Source organism: Halichoerus grypus, chromosome 6 (genome assembly GCF_964656455.1).
Source record: "Halichoerus grypus chromosome 6, mHalGry1.hap1.1, whole genome shotgun sequence".
Lineage (NCBI taxonomy): Eukaryota > Metazoa > Chordata > Mammalia > Carnivora > Phocidae > Halichoerus > Halichoerus grypus.
This window is the reverse complement of record NC_135717.1, coordinates 74,119,247-74,137,540: the sequence shown is the minus strand read 5'-3', so window position 1 is coordinate 74,137,540 and position 18,294 is coordinate 74,119,247. Positions and strand designations below refer to the sequence as shown.

The following is an 18,294-nucleotide window of genomic DNA, read 5'->3' as shown; positions in this document are numbered from 1 at the left end:
AAGGTTATCCCTGATTTAAATACGTATACACAGTCTTACAGGCCTTTTAGATTCCTGGCACAGTGTACATGTATGAGTGAGTTGGGGGTGTACAAGTACTATCCATTAAATGAGTAGCTCTTTGCTAGATGTTAGGGGAAAACTAGGGTTTAGTAAATACAAGACCCAGTTCTCAAGAAGGCAAGGTAGACAAACATCTAGTTACACAGACACACCTAAATACAGACAATTATTAATGTAGGGATGTCTGGAGATTGTGACCATTGTGACCATGAGTTTGATGACAGATACAAGAAGTACCCAGCTTAGAATCTAATTACTAATCTAATTACTGGTGTGTCAAGAAATTAGAAATATAACAACATGTCTAGTGCACATTTGGAAACAGAAACAAGGATTGCATGTTATCAAGAAGTTACTTAGTGTTAATTATTTGGTGGGGGGGAAGAAGAAAGAGATCTTGTTTGAAATGTTAAATGCATATTTTTCTTTAAAATTAACTTTTCTAATGCATATGTGTGTGTATATATATATATATATATATATATATATATACATATACATATATTCACTTAGGGCAGAGATGAATGTAGTTGTATGTTCTAAATGAAGAAGGAAATAGACCAGAGATACTAGTTACAACATTTTCATCAACCCATCAGTATGAAATCTAGTGTTAGGTGTGTTTCTGTTTCAATATACCTTATTTCATGTATTCTTTGATTCATTAGCTTTGAACTCACGGCCAATAGCAGTATAACTCATGCCTGAATGAGGCTTATCTAACCGACATATTTTCTCCTTAAGACACATCACAGACTTCCTGTTTTTAGGAACATTAGATAGTGTTTCAACACCATGCTGAAGGGCCATTTTAAACAGTGAAATCACCAACCAAAAAAAAAAAACCCACAAAAATTCAAAAAATGTGACACTCAATAGACTGGGAAAAGAATACTTGCTTATGAGTATGAGAACTGAAACAAGAAGGTAGCGCATACTCTTGGTTTTCAGCTGGGAAAGTGCATGTTGGGCAACTCAAACTTTCCCCTACCCTGTACATGGCTGCAAATGGTGCAAAAGCACTGCTAGTATCAATTTTGGGATTGCAAATATATTTTAGCAAGTAGGTGAATTACAAAATAAAATTTGTAAATAAGGAAGTTTAACTATATATGAAGAAACAATGGATAAACATTGGACATCATACACACAGGAGGAAAAGGAAGAAGTGAACAAGCTTACTTCCTAAAGGTAGTTTTCAGGCTGCAAAGCAGAGAGGGAGAACCCAAATAGAAATGGGATGCTTTATTGAGTTGAGGAGACACAGTTCAGTGAAGCTGATGCAACTAGAAATTATGAGACAGAATACTAGAAAACAGGGACATATATGCACATGCATACACATGCACACACACACAGTTCCAGACATTGGCTGAGGAATCCTCTGTGTCTGAGTACTGACTTAAGTCAATGTCTGGAATCTCCATAAGTTCGAAAAGAACATCCAGAAAGTAATTGACCAAACAATTCTCAGAGTAACACAGGGATGGGAACAATTTGTGTTTCTTCAGCCAAAGTAAAGAGACCTCATCATATATGGGGCATTAGAAAAACTCCTCAAAAGGGTGTGGCCATTGTAGTGGGGAAAGTTAGCCCAAGAGTAGGGACTGCTATGTATATGCCATATTCAAGATAATAAGTAAGCTTAACAGAATTGAAATAATATGGAAGTAACTGCATGCTAATACAAAAATTCAACATTTCTTAATGGAATGAAACAGACTCTAGTGCTCAACATATAAATTTACTATATCTGGTAATCAGTAGAAACTTACCAGACAAAGAAGCAGGAACATACTGATAATAGGAGGAAAATTAATCATTAGTAACTGACACAAAATGAAGAAACAGTGTAATTACAAGATAAGGTATGAAAGCAACCCATGTTATCCATAGATGAATAAAGAAGATGTGACAGATATAGATATAAATATATATAGATATGTATATGATGGAATATTACTCAGCCATAAAAAAGAATGAAGTCTTGCTATTTGCAAATACATGGATGAACCTACAGAGTATAATGTTAAATGAAATAAGACAGAAAAAGACAAATACCATGCAATTTCATTCATATGTGGAATTTAAGAAACAAAACAAATGAAAAAACAACAACAACAAAAAAAGAGACAAACAGAAAAATAGACTCTTAAATACAGAAAACAAACTGGTGGGTGCCTGAGGGGAGGCTGGTGGGAGGATGGGTGAAATAGATAAAGAAGATTAAGAATACTATTGTTTTGATAAGCACTGATAAATGAATGGAATTGCTGAATCATCATATTGTACACCTGAAACTAATATAACACTGTATGTTAATTATACTTCAATAAAATAATAAAATAAACAGCTTTTAGATTATAAATATGCTTAAGAATGTAAAGAAAAAATAAACATAATAAAGAAAGAAATGGAAGATATAAAAATGATTCAAATGGCAATTTCAGAGATGAAAATATTAAAATCCAACAGAATTCATGGGAGAAATAGACAAATAATAGAGATTTCAATACTCCTCCCTCAGTAATTGATAGAACAACAGACAAGCAGACAAAAACTTCTGTAGTGCTATAGCCCTGTAACTATTAAAAAATTTAATTCATAATTAAAAATATTCCCCAAAGAAAATTCCAAGCTGAGGTTGCTCAACCAGTGAAGTCTATGAAATATTTAAGAAAAAAGGATACTAGGTCTATAGACATTCTTTCAGAAAATAGAACTGGAGACAACATCTCCCAGTTTGTTTAATGAGGACAGCATTACTCTGGTAGGAGAACCAGAAAAAAAGACATAATAAAACTATAGACAGGGGCGCCTGGGTGGCTCAGTCATTAAGTGGCTGCCTTTGGCTCAGGTCATGATCCCAGGAGCCTGGGATCAAGCCCTGCATCAGGCTCCCTGCTCGTCAGGAAGCCTGCTTCTCCCTCTCCCACTCCCACTGCTTGTGTTCCCTCTCTCGCTGTGTTTCTCTCTGTCAAATAAATAAAATCTTTAAAAAAAAAAAGAAAAAAAACTATAGACATAAATATAAAAATGCTTAACAAACTATTAACAAATTAAATGCAGCAATATATAAAATAGATAATAGAGCATGACTGAGGTGGGGAATTACACCAGGAATGAAAAATTGGCTTAATATTCGAAAATAAAACAATGCAATTACTATAATAATAGAATTTTTAAAATAACATGTGATTATCTCATTAGGTACGCCAAAGCATTTGAGAAAATTCACATATTCACCCTAAAAATTCATAGCAAAATGTGATAAACTGATAAAAGACACAAACAGAAAATCTTCATTTAAAATCTTACTTAAGGGGGCGGAGCAAGATGGCGGAGGAGTAGGAGACCTGGATTTCGGCTCCTCTCAGGAATTCAGCTGGATAGGGATCAAACCATTCTGAACACCTACAAACTCAACAGGAGACCGAAGAAAAGAATAGCAACAACTCTCTTAACAGAAAAGCGACCACTTTCTGGAAGGTAGGATGTGTGGAGAAGTGAATCTGAGGCGATATTCGGGAGGATAGACGGCGGGGGAGGGGCCTCCGTCAGCCGCTTCTGGCAAGTGATAGAGCCCCGGAGCACAAAATCGGAACTTTTAGAAGTCTGCTCCGCTGAGGGACGTTGCTCCAGTGGCTAAGTGGGGGGTGGAACCCTCGTGGGACAGTGTGGTCTCAGGACCCTCGGGGTCACAGAAAGACCGGGGGTGCCTGAGTGCGGCAGAGCTCCCAGGTATCGGAGTGGGGAAGCTGGCTGCAGAGATGGAGCCCAGGCGCAGGCTCTCAGCTCGGGGTTGCCATAAACCGTGTTCTGCAGCACAGTCGGGCCACTGCTCCTCCAGCAGGGACCCAACAAGTGGCAGATCCTGGGAGACTCACCTTCCTCCCCCGGGAGGAGTGGCGCAGGAGCACACCACAGGGATCTGCTGGGTTTGGAGACTCCACACAGGGTCAGGTGCCGGAGATAGAAACGCGTGCTCACAGGCCAGGTGAGCACGGAGTGCGGCCGGAGACCGGGGAGACGGGAGTGACTGACTGCTTTTCTCTGGGGGCTGACTGAGGAGTGGGGCCCCGAGTTCTCGGCTCCTCCAAGGCAGAGATTGGGAGGCCGCCATTTTCACTCTCTGCCTCCAAAGCTGTACGGAAAGCTTGCAGGGAACAAAAGCTCCCGAGAGGAAACCCGAGCAGATTACTTAGCCCTGACCGGGCAAGGGCGGGGCAATTCCGCCTCTGGCAAAGACATTTGGGAACCACGGCAACAGGCCCCTCCCCCAGAAGATCAGCGAGAACAGCCAGCCAAGACCAAGTTTACTGATCAATGAGAACGGCAGAACTCCAGCGCTAGGGGAATACTGCACATAGAATTCATGGCTTTTTTACCATGATTCCTTAGTCTTTCAAAGTTAATTTTTTTTTTAACTGTCTTTTTTTTTGAATTTTTCTTTTTCCCTTTTTCAACCAACATCTTATCAATCCCTTTTTTAAAAAACATTTTTATTTTTCATTTTTAGAGTCATATTCTATCCCTTCATAGTAGTTACCCATATTTTTGGCATATATATATATAAGTTGTTCTCTCTTTAAACTTTTGAGATAGTTTCTTCTAACAGATCAAAATATACCCTAAATCTCTAGTGTATGGTTTTTTTCTACTCCCCTGCCTGATCACATTCTCTCCCTTTTTTTTTCTTTTTTTTTAAAATCCTCTTCTTTCTTTTTTCAAACAACTTATCAATTCCTTTTATAAAATTTTTTATAATTTCCATCTTTACAGTCATATTCCATCCCTTCATCATATCAACCCTTATTTTTGTACATATGTAAGTTTTTCTTTCGTTAAAATTTTGGGAGGCACTTTCTTCTAACAGACCAAAATACACCCAAAATCTAGTGTGTGCCACTGATCTACATACCAGCCTGATCATATTTGATCACATTCTGTTTTTTGTTTTGTTTTGTTTTGTTCTGTTTTTGTTTGTTTTTATCTTTATCTTTAATTTTTCTTTTTTTTTTCTTTTTCTTTTTTCTCTCTTTCCCTTTCTTTTCCCACTGCTTCAGGTCTTTTCTGATTTGTTTAGAGTGTATTTTCTAGGGACATTGTTACCCTGCTAGCATTTTGTTCTCTCATTAATCTAGTCTCCTCTGCACAAAATGACAAGACGGAAAAAATCACCTCAACAAAAAGAACAAGAGGTAGTACCGACTGCCAGGGACCTACTCAATATGGACATTAGTACGATGTCAGATCTAGAGTTCAGAATCATCACTTTAAAGATACTAGCTGGGCTTGAAAAAAGCATGGAAGTTATTAGAGAAACCCTTTCTGGAGAGGTAAAAGAACTAAAATCTAACCAAGTAGAAATCAAAAAGGCTATTAATGAGGTGCAATCAAAAATGGGGGCGCTAACTGCTAGGATAAATGAGGCAGAAGAGTGAATCAGTGATATAGAAGACAAAATGCTGGAAAATAAAGAAGCTGAGAAAAAGAGAGATAAACAACTACTGGATCACGAGGGCAGAATTCGAGAGATAAGCGATACCATAAGACAAAACAACATTAGAATAATTGGGATCCCAGAAGAAGAAGAAAGAGAGAGAGGGGCAGAAGGTATAATGGAGCAAATTATAGCAGAGAACTTCCCTAATTTGGGGAAGGAAAGAGGCATCAAAATCCAGGAAGCACAGAGAACCCCGCTCAAAATCAATAAAAATAGGTCAACACCCCAACATCTAATAGTAAAACTTATGAGTCTCAGAGACAAAGAGAAAATCCTGAGTGCAGCTCGGGAGAAGAGATCTGTAACCTACAATGGTAGAAACATTAGATTGGCAACAGACCTATCCACAGAGACCTGGCAGGCCAGAAAGGACTGGCATCATATATTCAGAGCACTAAATGAGAAAAATATGCAGCCAAGAATACTATATCCAGCTAGGCTGTCACTGAAAATAGAAGGAGAGATAAAAAGCTTCCAGGACAAACAAAAACTAAAGGTATTTGCAAACACGAAACCAGCCCTACAAGAAATCTTGAAAGGGGTCCTCTAAGCAAAGAGAGAGCCTAAAAGCAACATAGACCAGAAAGGAACACAGACAATATACACTAACAGTCACCTTACAGGCAATACGATGGCACTAAATTCCTATCCTTCAATAGTTACCCTGAATGTAAATGGGCTAAATGCCCCAATCAAAAGACACAGGCTATCAGATTGGATTAAAAAACAAGACCATTGATATGCTGTCTGCAAGAGACTCATTTTAGACCCAAAGACACCCCCAGATTTAAAGTGAGGGGGTGGAAAACCATTTACGATGCTAATGGACACCAAAAGAAAGCTGGGGTGGCAATCCTTATATCAGACAAATTAGATTTTAAACCAAAGACTGTAATAAGAGATGAGAAGGACACCTACTTAGAGGGTCTATCCAACAAGAAGATCTAACAATTGTAAATATCTATGCCCCTAACAAGGGAGCAGCCAATTATATAAGCCAATTAATAACAAAAGCAAAGAAACACATTGACAACAATACAATAATAGTGGGGGACTTTAACACCCCCCTCACTGAAATGGACAGATCGTCTAAGCAAAAGATCAACAAGGAAATAAAGACTTTAAATGACACACTGGACCAAATAAACTTCACAGACATATTCAGAACATTCCATTCCAAAGCAACAGAATACACATTCTTCTCTAGTGCCCATGGAACATTCTCCAGAATAGATCACATCCTAGGTCATAAATCAGGTCTCAACTGGTACCAAAAGATTGGGATCATTCCCTGCATCTTTTCAGACCACAATGCTTTGAAAGTAGAACTCAATCAAAAGAGGAAAGTCGGAAAGAACTCAAATACATGGAGGCTAAAGAGCATCCTACTGAAGAATGAATGGGTCAACCAGGAAATTAAAGAAGAATTAAAAAAATTCATGGAACAAATGAAAATGAAAACACAACTATTCAAAATCTTTGGGATGCAGCAAAGGCAGTCCTAAGAGGCAAGTATATAGCAATACAAGCCTTTCTCAAGAAACAAGAAAGGTCTCAAGTACACAATCTAACCCTACACCTAAAGGAGCTGGAGAAAGAACAGCAAATAAAGCCTAAACCCAGCAGGAGAAGAGAAATAATAAAGATCAGAGCAGAAATCAATGAAATAGAAACTAAAAGAACAGTAGAACAGATCAACAAAACTAGGAGCTGGTTCTTTGAAAGAATTAAGAAGATTGATAAACCCCTGGCCAGACTTATCCAAAAGAAAAGAGAAATGACCCAAATCAACAAAATCATGAATGAAAGAGGAGAGATCACAACCAACACCAAAGAAATACAAACAATTATAAGAACATATTATGAGCAACTCTATGCCAGCAAATTAGATAACCTGGAAGAAATGGATGCATTCCTCGAGATGTCTCAACTACCAAAACTGAACCAGGAAGAAAGAGAAAACCTGAACAGACCTATAACCACTACGGAAATTGAAGCAATCATCAACAATCTCCCAAAAAACAAAATCCCAGGACCAGATGGCTTCCCAGGGGAATTCTACCAAACATTTCAAGAAGAATTAATACCTATTCTTCTGAAACTGTTCAAAAAAATAGAAATGGAAGGAAAACTTCCAAACTCATTTTATGAGGCCACCATCACCTTGATCCCAAAACCAGACAAAGACCCCATCAAAAAGGAGAATTACAGACCAATATCCTTGATGAACATGGATGCAAAAATTCTCACCAAAATCCTAGCCAATAGGATACAACAGTACATTAAAAGGATTATTCACCATGACCAAGTGGGATTTATCCCTGGGCTGCAAGGTTGGTTCAACATCCACAAATCAATCAATGTGATGCAATACATTAACAAAAGAAAGAACAAGAATCATATGATCCTCTGAATAGATGCAGAAAAAGCATTTGACAAAGTACAGCATCCTTTCTTGATCAAAACTCTTCAGAGTATAGGCATAGAGGGTACATACCTCAATATCATAAAAGCCATCTATGAAAAACCTACAGCGAATATCATTCTCAATGGGGAAAAACTGAGAGCTTTCCCCCTAAGGTCAGGAACACGGCGGGATGTCCACTATCACCACTGCTATTCAACATAGTATTAGAAGTCCTAGCCACAGCCATCAGACAACAAAAAGAAATAAAAGGCATCCAAATCGGTAAAGAAAAGCAAACTCTCACTCTTTGCAGATGATATGATACTTTATGTGGAAAACCCAAAAGACTCCACCCCAAAACTGCTAGAACTCATACAGGAATTCAGTAAAGTGGCAGGATATAAAATCAATGCACAGAAGTCAGCGGCATTCCTATACACCCACAACAAGACAGAAGAAAGAGAAATTAAGGAGTCGATCCCATTTACAATTGCACCCAAAACCATAAGATACCTAGGAATAAATCTAACCAAAGAGGCAAAGGATCTGTACTCAGAAAACTATAAAATACTCATGAAAGAAATTGAGGAAGACACAGGGAAATGGAAAAACGTTCCATGCTCATGGATTGGAAGAACAAATATTGTGAAGATGTCAATGCTACCTAGAGCAATCTACACATTCAATGCAATCCCCATCAAAATACCATCCACTTTTTTCAAAGAAATGGAAGAAATAATCTAAAATTTCTATGGAACCAGAAAAGACCCCACATAGCCAGAGGAATGTTGAAAAAGAAAAGAAAAGCTGGCGGCATCACAATTCCGGACTTCAAGCTCTATTACAAAGCTCTCATCATCAAGACATATGGTACTGGCACAAAAACAGACGCATAGATCAATGGAACAGAATAGAGAGCCCAGAAATGGACCCTGAACTCTATGGTCAACTAATCTTTGACAAAGCAGGAAAGAATGTCCAATGGAAAAAGACAGTCTCTTCAACAAATGGTGTTGGGAAAATTGGACAGCCACATTCAGAAGAATGAAACTGGACCATTTCCTTACACCACACACAAGAATAGACTCCAAATGGTTGAAAGACCTCAATGTGAGACAGGAGTCCATCAAAATCCTAAAGGAGAACACTGACAGCAACCTCTTCGACCTCAGCCGCAGCAACTTCTTCCTAGAAACATCGCCAAAGGCAAGGGAAGCAAGGGCAAAAATGAACTATTGGGACTTCATGAAGATAAAAAGCTTTTGCAAAGCAAAGGAAACAATCCACAAAACCAAAAGACAACTGACAGAATGGGAGAAGATATTTGCAAATGACATATCAGATAAAGGGCTAGTATCCAAAATCTATAAGGAACTCATCAAACTCAACACCCAAAGAACAAAGAATCCAATCAAGAAATGGGCAGAAGACATGAACAGACATTTTTCCAAAGAAGACATCCAAATGGCCAACAGACACATGAAAAAGTGCTCAATATCGCTTGGCATCAGGGAAATCCAAATCAAAACCTCAATGAGATACCACCTCACACCAGTCAGAATGGCTAAAATTAATAAGTCAGGAAATGACAGATGTTGGCGGGGATGCGGAGAAAGGGGAACCCTCCTACACTGTTGGTGGGAATGCAAGCTGGTGCAGCCACTCTGGAAAACAGTATGGAGGTTCCTCAAAAAGTTGAAAATAGAGCTACCATATGATCCAGCAATTGCACTACTGGGTATTTACCCCAAAGATACAAAAGTAGGGATCCGAAAGGGTACGTGCACCCTGATGTTTATAGCAGTAATGTCCACAATAGCCAAACTGTGGAAAGAGCCAAGATGTCCACTGACAGATGAATGGATAAAGAAGGTGTGGTATATATATACAATGGAATATTATGCAGCCATCAAAAGGAATGAGATCTTGCCATTTGCAACGATGTGGATGGAACTGGAGGGTATTTTGCTGAGCGAAATAAGTCAAACAGAGAAAGACATGTATCATATGACCTCACTGATATGAGGAATTCTTAATCTCAGGAAACAAACTGAGGGTTGCTGGAGTGGGGGGTGGGGTGGGAGGGATGGGGTGACTGGGTGATAGACACTGGGGAGGGTATGTGCTCTGGTAAGCGCTGTGAATTGTGCAAGACTGTTGAATCACAGATCTGTACCTCTGAAACAAATAATGTAATATATGTTAAGAAAAAAAAAAAAGAAGGTAGCAGGAGTGGAAGAATGAAGGGAGGGAAATCGGGGGGGTAGACGAACCATGAGAGAGGATGGACTATGAAAAACAAACTGAGGGTTCTAGAGGGGAGGGGGGTGGGAGGATGGGTTAGCCTGGTGATGGGTATTGAGGAGGGCACGTTCTGCATGGAGCACTGGGTGTTATGCACAAAAAATGAATCATGGAACACTACATCTAAAACTAGTGATGTAATGTATGGGGATTAACATAACAATAAAAACATTAAAAAAAAAATCTTACTTAACAGTGAAATACTGATTGCTATGACCCCCACAGACTGATAAGGTAAGAGTGTCCATTCCCATCTACTCCACTCTTATTTGTGCTGGAGGACAGTGTAATAAGGGAATGAACAACAACAACAACAGCAAAGAGTACTGATAGAAAAGGAAGATATAAAACTTCTTTATATACAGACAACCGTATTGTCTAGAAAAGCATAAGGAATCTACAAACCAACTATTAGCGTAAGTTTAGCAAAGTCACAGGTAACAAAAATCAATTTATTATCATATATCACAAAAAAATTGAAGTTAAATAATACTATTTACAATGACATCAAAAATTAAATGCTTAGATATAGATTTAACAAAATTTATGTAAGATGTATACATAGAAAACTACAAAACATTCCTGACAAGAACTAAAGAAGTCCTAATTAAATAGAGGGATATAACACATTAACAGAAACAGAGCACTCAATATTACTAAGATGCCAAATCTCCCCACATTGAAACTCCATTGTTCAACACAATCACAATTAGGAAATATGACAAGTTGATTTAATATTTTTATGGAAATTCACTGAACTTAGAATAGGCAGAAGACAAAGAGAGAGAGAGAAAATTTGGAGAACTTCCAGTACCTGCTATCAAAACTTACTAGAAATAAGTCAGTCAAAGAAAGACAAATATTATATGATTTCACTCATATGTGGAATTTAAGAAACAAAACAAAGGAGCAAGGGGAACAGAGAGAGAAATAAGCAAACCAAGAAACAGACTCTTAACTGTAAAGAACAAACTGATGGTTATCAGAGAGGAGGTGGATGGGGGGATGGGTGAAATAGGTGATGGGGATTAAGGAGTGCACTTGTCATGATGAGCACCGGGTGATGTATGCAATTTTGAATCACTATATTGTACACCTGAAACTAATATAACACTGTAGGTTAACTAACTGGAATTTAAATGAAAACTTAAAAAACATTTACTAGAATGCTACAATTACCAAGACAGTATGGTACTAATGTAAAGAGAAACAAATAGATTAATGGAGTAATAATATAAAGTCCAAAAATAGATCCACACTGATATAATTATTTGATTTTTGACATAGGCATTAAAACACTTCAAAAATGAAAGAAAAATCTTTCAATAAATAATGCTAAAACAATTGGATATCAGTATAAAAAAGGAAAGAAAGAATCTTGAACATTACCTGACATCATATGTGAAAATTAAATACAGAATTATCATAAACCTAAATGTAAGAGCTGAAGCTTTATAGAAACAGGAGAACATCTTTGTGACCTTGAGTTAGGCAAAGATTTCTAAAGACACAAAGAGCTTGAACTATATAAGAAATATTCATAAAATGGACTTCAATAGAACTAAAAACTTTTGTACTCCAGAAGATAATTATAAAAAAATGAAAATGCCAAGGATGGACTTGGAAAAAGTATTTTCAAAATATACAACAGATTATGAACTGTATCTAGAACACATAAAAAACACTGTTAAAAAATTATTCTGCCACTTGTTAAAACAGGAAGACTTTGTTCAGAACTATTGCAAATGGTGTTGGGACTATCACAACTGAGAGAGATCTGGCCCAAATATAAATACAGCAGAGATAGCTGGGGACTTACAGATATCAAGCAGGTGAAGGGGTTGGTGGATGGAAAATCATTTATGAAGGGATATCAAGGGTAGGGTTATTCTTGCTACACTGTCTGTTTAAGACCATCTTGTCTGTACAAGATTCTTGCTGAAGGCAGGTCAAGAGCTTAGACATCAAGAATGGAGGATGAAGAATTTGACTAGATAACCAAGGGTGATCAGATATCAAAGATAGAGGATTCTCTATCAACTAATTTAGCAACATTCTTGCCACAACTGGACTGTGAAGACTAAAGACAGGGACCAAGGATGGGGCCTAATCAAAAAAAGAGCCAGGAGTGCCATGGTAGAGACGTGAGGCAGAAGGAAATGTCAGGGCAGGCCCGGATCCCCAGGGCTCTCCAAACCCTTCCCCCTCCCCGGGATCCCTGCCATGCCACCCTGGCCAGTAAGCGCCCTGAGTCAGGCCAGAGCCCCCTTCATCCCCCTCCCCACCCCTGTACCCCAGCCTTACAAAGCTGCTGAGCTGTCCTGAGCTCCCCCTGGGCCCAGTGTGGAGCAGGGGTCAGTGCTTCTCTTGGGTCTCGGGACAGGTGAGAACCCTGATGAAGGCCAGGGCCCTGATGTTGGCAGCCTGGGCAAGTGCAAGAGATTGTTGGCACCCTCCGCAGGGGTGGAGGAGAACGCTTACAGGTCATTTCTGATTTTGACTTGACCTTGAGCAGGTTTGCACATAATGGATGGACTTGTAAGTAGCGATGGACTTCTTAAAACATTCTAGATAGCAGCAAGATCATCAGTGAGCAGTACTGGAATGAGCTTAAGGGGCTCCTTCACTACCATTACCCAGTTGAGACTGACCCACACTGGACCATCATAGAGAAATTACTTCATATGATGGATTGGTGGACCAAAGCACATGTCTCCCATGCCAGCAGAAGATTCAGAAGTTTCAGATAGCCCAGGTGGTTAGAGAATCCAATGCAATGCTTAGGGAGGGATACAAGACGTTCTTCAATATCCTCTATCAACATAACCTTCCCTTTTTCATCTTTTCCACAGGCATTGTTGATATCCTAGAGGAGATTATCCGACAGATGAAAGTGTTCCACCCCATCATCCACACTGTGTCCATAATTACATGGACTTTGAGAAAGACAGTTTCCTACAGGGATTCAAGAGCCAGCTCATATGCACAGACAACAAGAACAGCTCTGTTTGTGAGAACTCTGGGTACTTCCAGCAGCTTCAGGGCAAAACCACATCTTCCTGCTGGGAGACTCCACGGGGGACCTCACTATGGCTGATGCAATTCCTGGTGTGGAAAGCATTCTCAAGATTGGTTTCTTGAGTGAAAGGTGGAAGAGCGGCCGAAGCACAACACAGACTCTTATGACATTGTGCTAGAGAAGGACCAGACGCTGGATGTGGTCAACAGGCTTCTACAGCACATCCAGCACCATGGGTACTGGATAGAGACAGAGGGCTCCTGCATGTGCAGGTGTGGGGCCAGGCGCTGCAGGCCATGGAGAAAAAGGAGCCTCACCTAGAGGCTGCCCTGCTGGGAGCACTGCTCCTCCCTGGGTGTACAGAGAAGAGTCCAGGGTGGTGCAGCTGCTGAGTCCATGTCCCTCTCTCCTTTCCCGGCACCTTCTGTGGTATTCTTCAGAGGCATGCAGGAGGCCCTGCCAGGTGGAAGGGCCAATTAGAGGAACACAAGACCTATAGGGTGTTAGTATTCTAGGGACCAATTGGTTCAAGGATTCTTTTCTCCCCAAAATTTTGAACATGGGAAGCTGTTCTTCAGACAAATCTAATGGGTGAAACAGATCAAAATTTTTAAAAAAGGAAAAACAAAACAAAAAATAAAAGGAGGGCCTGAAGAATCTATCTGAAGTTTGGTCAAAGAGAGTCTATGTCAAAAATTACAACTCAATGTTAAGAAGACAATTAACTAGATTCTTAAAAAGAAAGATCTGAATGAAAATTTAACCAAAGATGGTACAAAAAAAAGAAGGCAAATAAGATAAAAAGATCCAATAGTTTTATTCCTTAAAAATTTCAAAATAAAACTACAATGAGATACTAGTTCATATGTAGAGGGGTTTAAATTATAAAAAATTCAAATTAAAACTACAATGAGATACTAGTTCATATGAAGAGGGGTTTAAATTAAAGTGCTGACTTAGATGTGGAGCAATTGAAACTCTTGTATTTTGCTGTTGGAAGTGCAAAATGATAACTACTTTGTAAAATATTTTGGAGCCAAACCCAAAAACAACCCAAATGCCCATCAACTGTTGAATGGATAAATATATTGTGGTGTATCCATTCCATGGAATACTACACAGCAATAAAAAGAAACAAACTTGTTTGATGACAATTCTCCATGGGGTTTCTATACTTCCAGTGGCAACTCTTTCCCATACTGTCTTTTAAAAGATGTTTGTATGAAAAAAAAAAAAAACAGCCTGGGAGAACAGAGATAGTGTCTGTATTGTAGTTTTATTTCCTGACTAACATAATGAAGATAATGTCTTCCTCCAGGGTTAAAACTAAGCAAGTTTGCTAGCAGATTTGCTGACAGATTCATAAGCTCACAGGTCTTCCCCTGTGTTATAATTTTTAGTTAAATAACTTATTAGATCTGTATTCTTGGGCCTGGGTCTCTATAGATTTCTCTGAAATCTTCTCAACACAGAATTTTTAAATTAAATATTCCTGGGGGGGGGATCTTTTTTCCCCTATGAAGTATATATTTTAGTTGAATAAAGCATTTTGATTTTGTAACTTTGCAAAGCCAAGTATGCAGAGATTAGTAGGTTGTTGAAAAATTAAAAGTATTTTAAGATGAATTTGGTTAACAGAGTAACTTGGGTTTCCCTCCCAACCTTGGTATTTGCCTCATTCTTCACAAACCACTGCTCTTAAATTACATGCTGTCCATAATGGACACAGATATAATGGACAGTCGGTCACAGCAGACAAAAACAGATTTGCCCAAACAACTTATTACATTCAAGATTCTTCTCTGTTTATAACAAACAGAAACTTTGGCTGCATGTGACTAGTTCTGAATTTTTCCACATATTGATATTGGTTTAAAAAAAAGAATATTTTTTAAGGATAGCTACAACGATAGTAATGCAATAAAATTTGATTTCACACAGTACTCTTAGGAACTAAATTATAGTAGTTATACTTTAATTTGTGGGATACCAGAAAGTTATGTGCAACTTTCCAAGTTAAACCAATAGACCAAATCCTGCCACAAGATCTTGGCTTGTCTCAAGAGAGTGCAAACTCTCCAGCACATGACTCCTCTATAGAGTAGCACTTATAATGAGACATGTCAGATTCTAGCAATGGAGTACAATCAGAAGAAAATCTCTGCTATGACTGAATAACATTGGTTTGCATTCCTGCCTTTGAATTTTTATAGTTCACATAAAAAAATGACAATATAGTATCCCTGAAACGTGGATGAATGGAGCATTGGGAAAGCTGAATGCTAGAGCTGGTCCACCCAAAAGCTAGTTGTCAACTTTGTGCCAATCTTTGCATTTTTCTTGACCTTGTTTTTCTCATCTGTAGAAGTAGAGGGTTAGAATAAATAATACCTAAGCTTCCTCTCATGCTAAAACTCTGAGGTAAAAAATTACAAGCCAACCATCATTCTTGCATTTTACATATATGAATTCAGTCCTCAGAACCATCTTATTAAGTAGGAATTATTATTATTACCATTTTATAGATAAAGAGAAATATTATAATAAAACTTCCAACTAAGAAGTGAACCTGCTAAACATATGAACCTTTATTTGTGTTACCTTGGACTCTTCCCATTTCCCTCCTGCCCATCCCTATCTGTCTCATCCTACTTTCTCACCCTTCCACACAACCCTAAGAGTTATCCCTTGAATTGCTAAAACTTAGATGGATACAAACTTGGACAAAGTGACAGAAATTCAGAAAAGAGATGATGACTGTAGGTAGAGATTTTAGACTTACCAGCTTCTAGGATGATTCCAGACCCTGACTGTGGATAAACTCTACCATAACGATCATACACATAAGAAAAGAGGATTTATAGGGCAGGAGACAACAAAAAGTCACTGGACAAAAGGAAAGCTTGGAGGAGGTGGTATTCCCCACTAGTATCTGTTTTCCTTCCACTCTCAGAATGAGGATTGTATTTCCCTGCCCGGTGGGAGTCAGGCTCGGTCATGTGACTAGCTTTGGCCAATGAAATGTGGTAGAAATGAAATGGCAGAGTTTTTGTGGCCAGTTTGTTCTTTGCTGGGCTCACTTTTCCCTCTGCCACTGTGACCTGCATGCTTCAGAGAGACTGTCCTGACTGCCTGGCTACCTGAAGAGAGTGAGACAACACACTGATTATACAACCTAACTGAGAAAGCAGTCTTTGTTCTCTTCAGCACTGAGATATGAATGCACTGGGGAGAATAAGGAGGGCCCAGGAAGGTAAAGGCTGAACAAATGGAGAATTGTGTCACCAAATTCACATTTGAGAGCATGGGGAGCAAAGTCAAGAGTGTCAAATGCTAAAAGAGATGGAGTTAGAGAAGACAATTGTACACTCTTTGGATCTTATTGAGAGCATTTTCAGTGGACGAGTAGGGGCTAAGTCAGACTGCAGTGGCTGGTGTCCGTGCAAACGCAGGGAAATGAGAATAGTAATACAGAGAACTTGTTAAAAAATTAAGGGAGTAAGAGAGATAAGGTTACCTAGGGAGATAGGGAGAGTTGGGGGACACTGGAGCAATTTGTGTACATGGGAGGTGACAGGGAATCTCATATTTACTGGGTAAGCATCATAAGGATCTGGGATTTTATCATGACAGAGTGACTTAGAGTAGAGTGACTTAAAATGAAGGGGTGAGTTGTGTCCGTGTGTAGTGCACAATCAATGATTTTTTTCTAAGCACACACGTCTTTTCCGGTGAGTTATGTATATTCATGTATATCCCTGAATGCCTCTACTACAACTAGGTCACATCTTTATAATTTGTAATGGGCTTACCTCCAGATACACAAATGTGCAGATACATGAGCCTATAAGATGATAAATAGGATGTCTACTTGTTTTTCCTTTTTTTTTTTTAAGAGCAGAGGAGGGGGTTAAAGGGAGAGAGGGAATCTTAAGCAGGCTCTATGCCCACTGCAGAGCATGACATGGGGCTCAATCTCACAACCCTGAGACCATGACCTGAGCTGAACTCAAGAGTCAGAGACTTAACTGACTGAGCCACCAGGCTTCCCAATACTTGTTTTTCTTTGATATCTGAATCAAAATGGAATCCAAGAGGATCTTAAGTAAGTTACAGGCCAGTACCCAGCATGGAGTTTGAATTCACACTCCACCACTTAATATCTGTGTGTCACTAGTGAAGTTACTTAACCTCTTCTTATTTCTGTTTATTTATTACCCAGTCATAACTACATAAGTAACATACACACACACACACATTATATTCATATTATCCCATTTTTAAATTTAAAGCTTATTAACATATGCCCAGAAATTTTCCATAAGGAAATCTATACTTCTTAAAATCACTTGTTCATTGATAGAGGGTAAAGGACAGGGAAGGAAGCTTGCTGAAAATGCAAATCATACAGGACAAAGGCTACAACCAGTGCTGAAGTCTCCCAACCCTAATCACACTTAAATTCCAGAAAAAGCATGGAGAAGGAATTGAACGGTTTGGTTTTTAAAATTCTAGAATAGAAAGCCCAGAGGGAAAATGATGAAAAATTATTCCCCTTGTAATAATTATGCTAACATTTTGTAAACATTATAGCTTTAATCATGATAGTAATAATTCCTGAAGTTTATGACATACTTCTTCCTTTTCTTAAAAACTGCTATATGACTAATTTAAAATATGTATGAATTTAAGGTAATTTTAATTTGAGGTGAGCACTTCAATTTTTTAAAAATGTGAAAGCAAAGATGAGTGGAGCAACAGCTTTGTAAATTGGTCAAATGTGTATGAAACTAGGGGAGTAATTAACTGGGTTTATGTAACTGTTGAGAGAACAGAAACTGACTCTTAAATTACTTTGTTTCATTGTCCCAAGGATTATTATTAAGTCTTGACTTTAATAAGACTCCAATATTAGGAGAATATTTTTGATACTGCATAAATCATAGAACCATCACTATAGTTTTAATTGGAAGGTGCCTTAGAATCCATTCTCTC

General features: G+C 38.5%; 1 pseudogene; it reads left to right on the top strand.

Annotated features, from left to right (window-relative positions):
* Positions 1 to 243: 243 nt before the first annotated feature.
* Positions 244 to 13,620, top strand: LOC118530571 (7-methylguanosine phosphate-specific 5'-nucleotidase pseudogene; annotated as a pseudogene).
* The last annotated feature ends 4,674 nt before the right edge of the window (positions 13,621 to 18,294 follow it).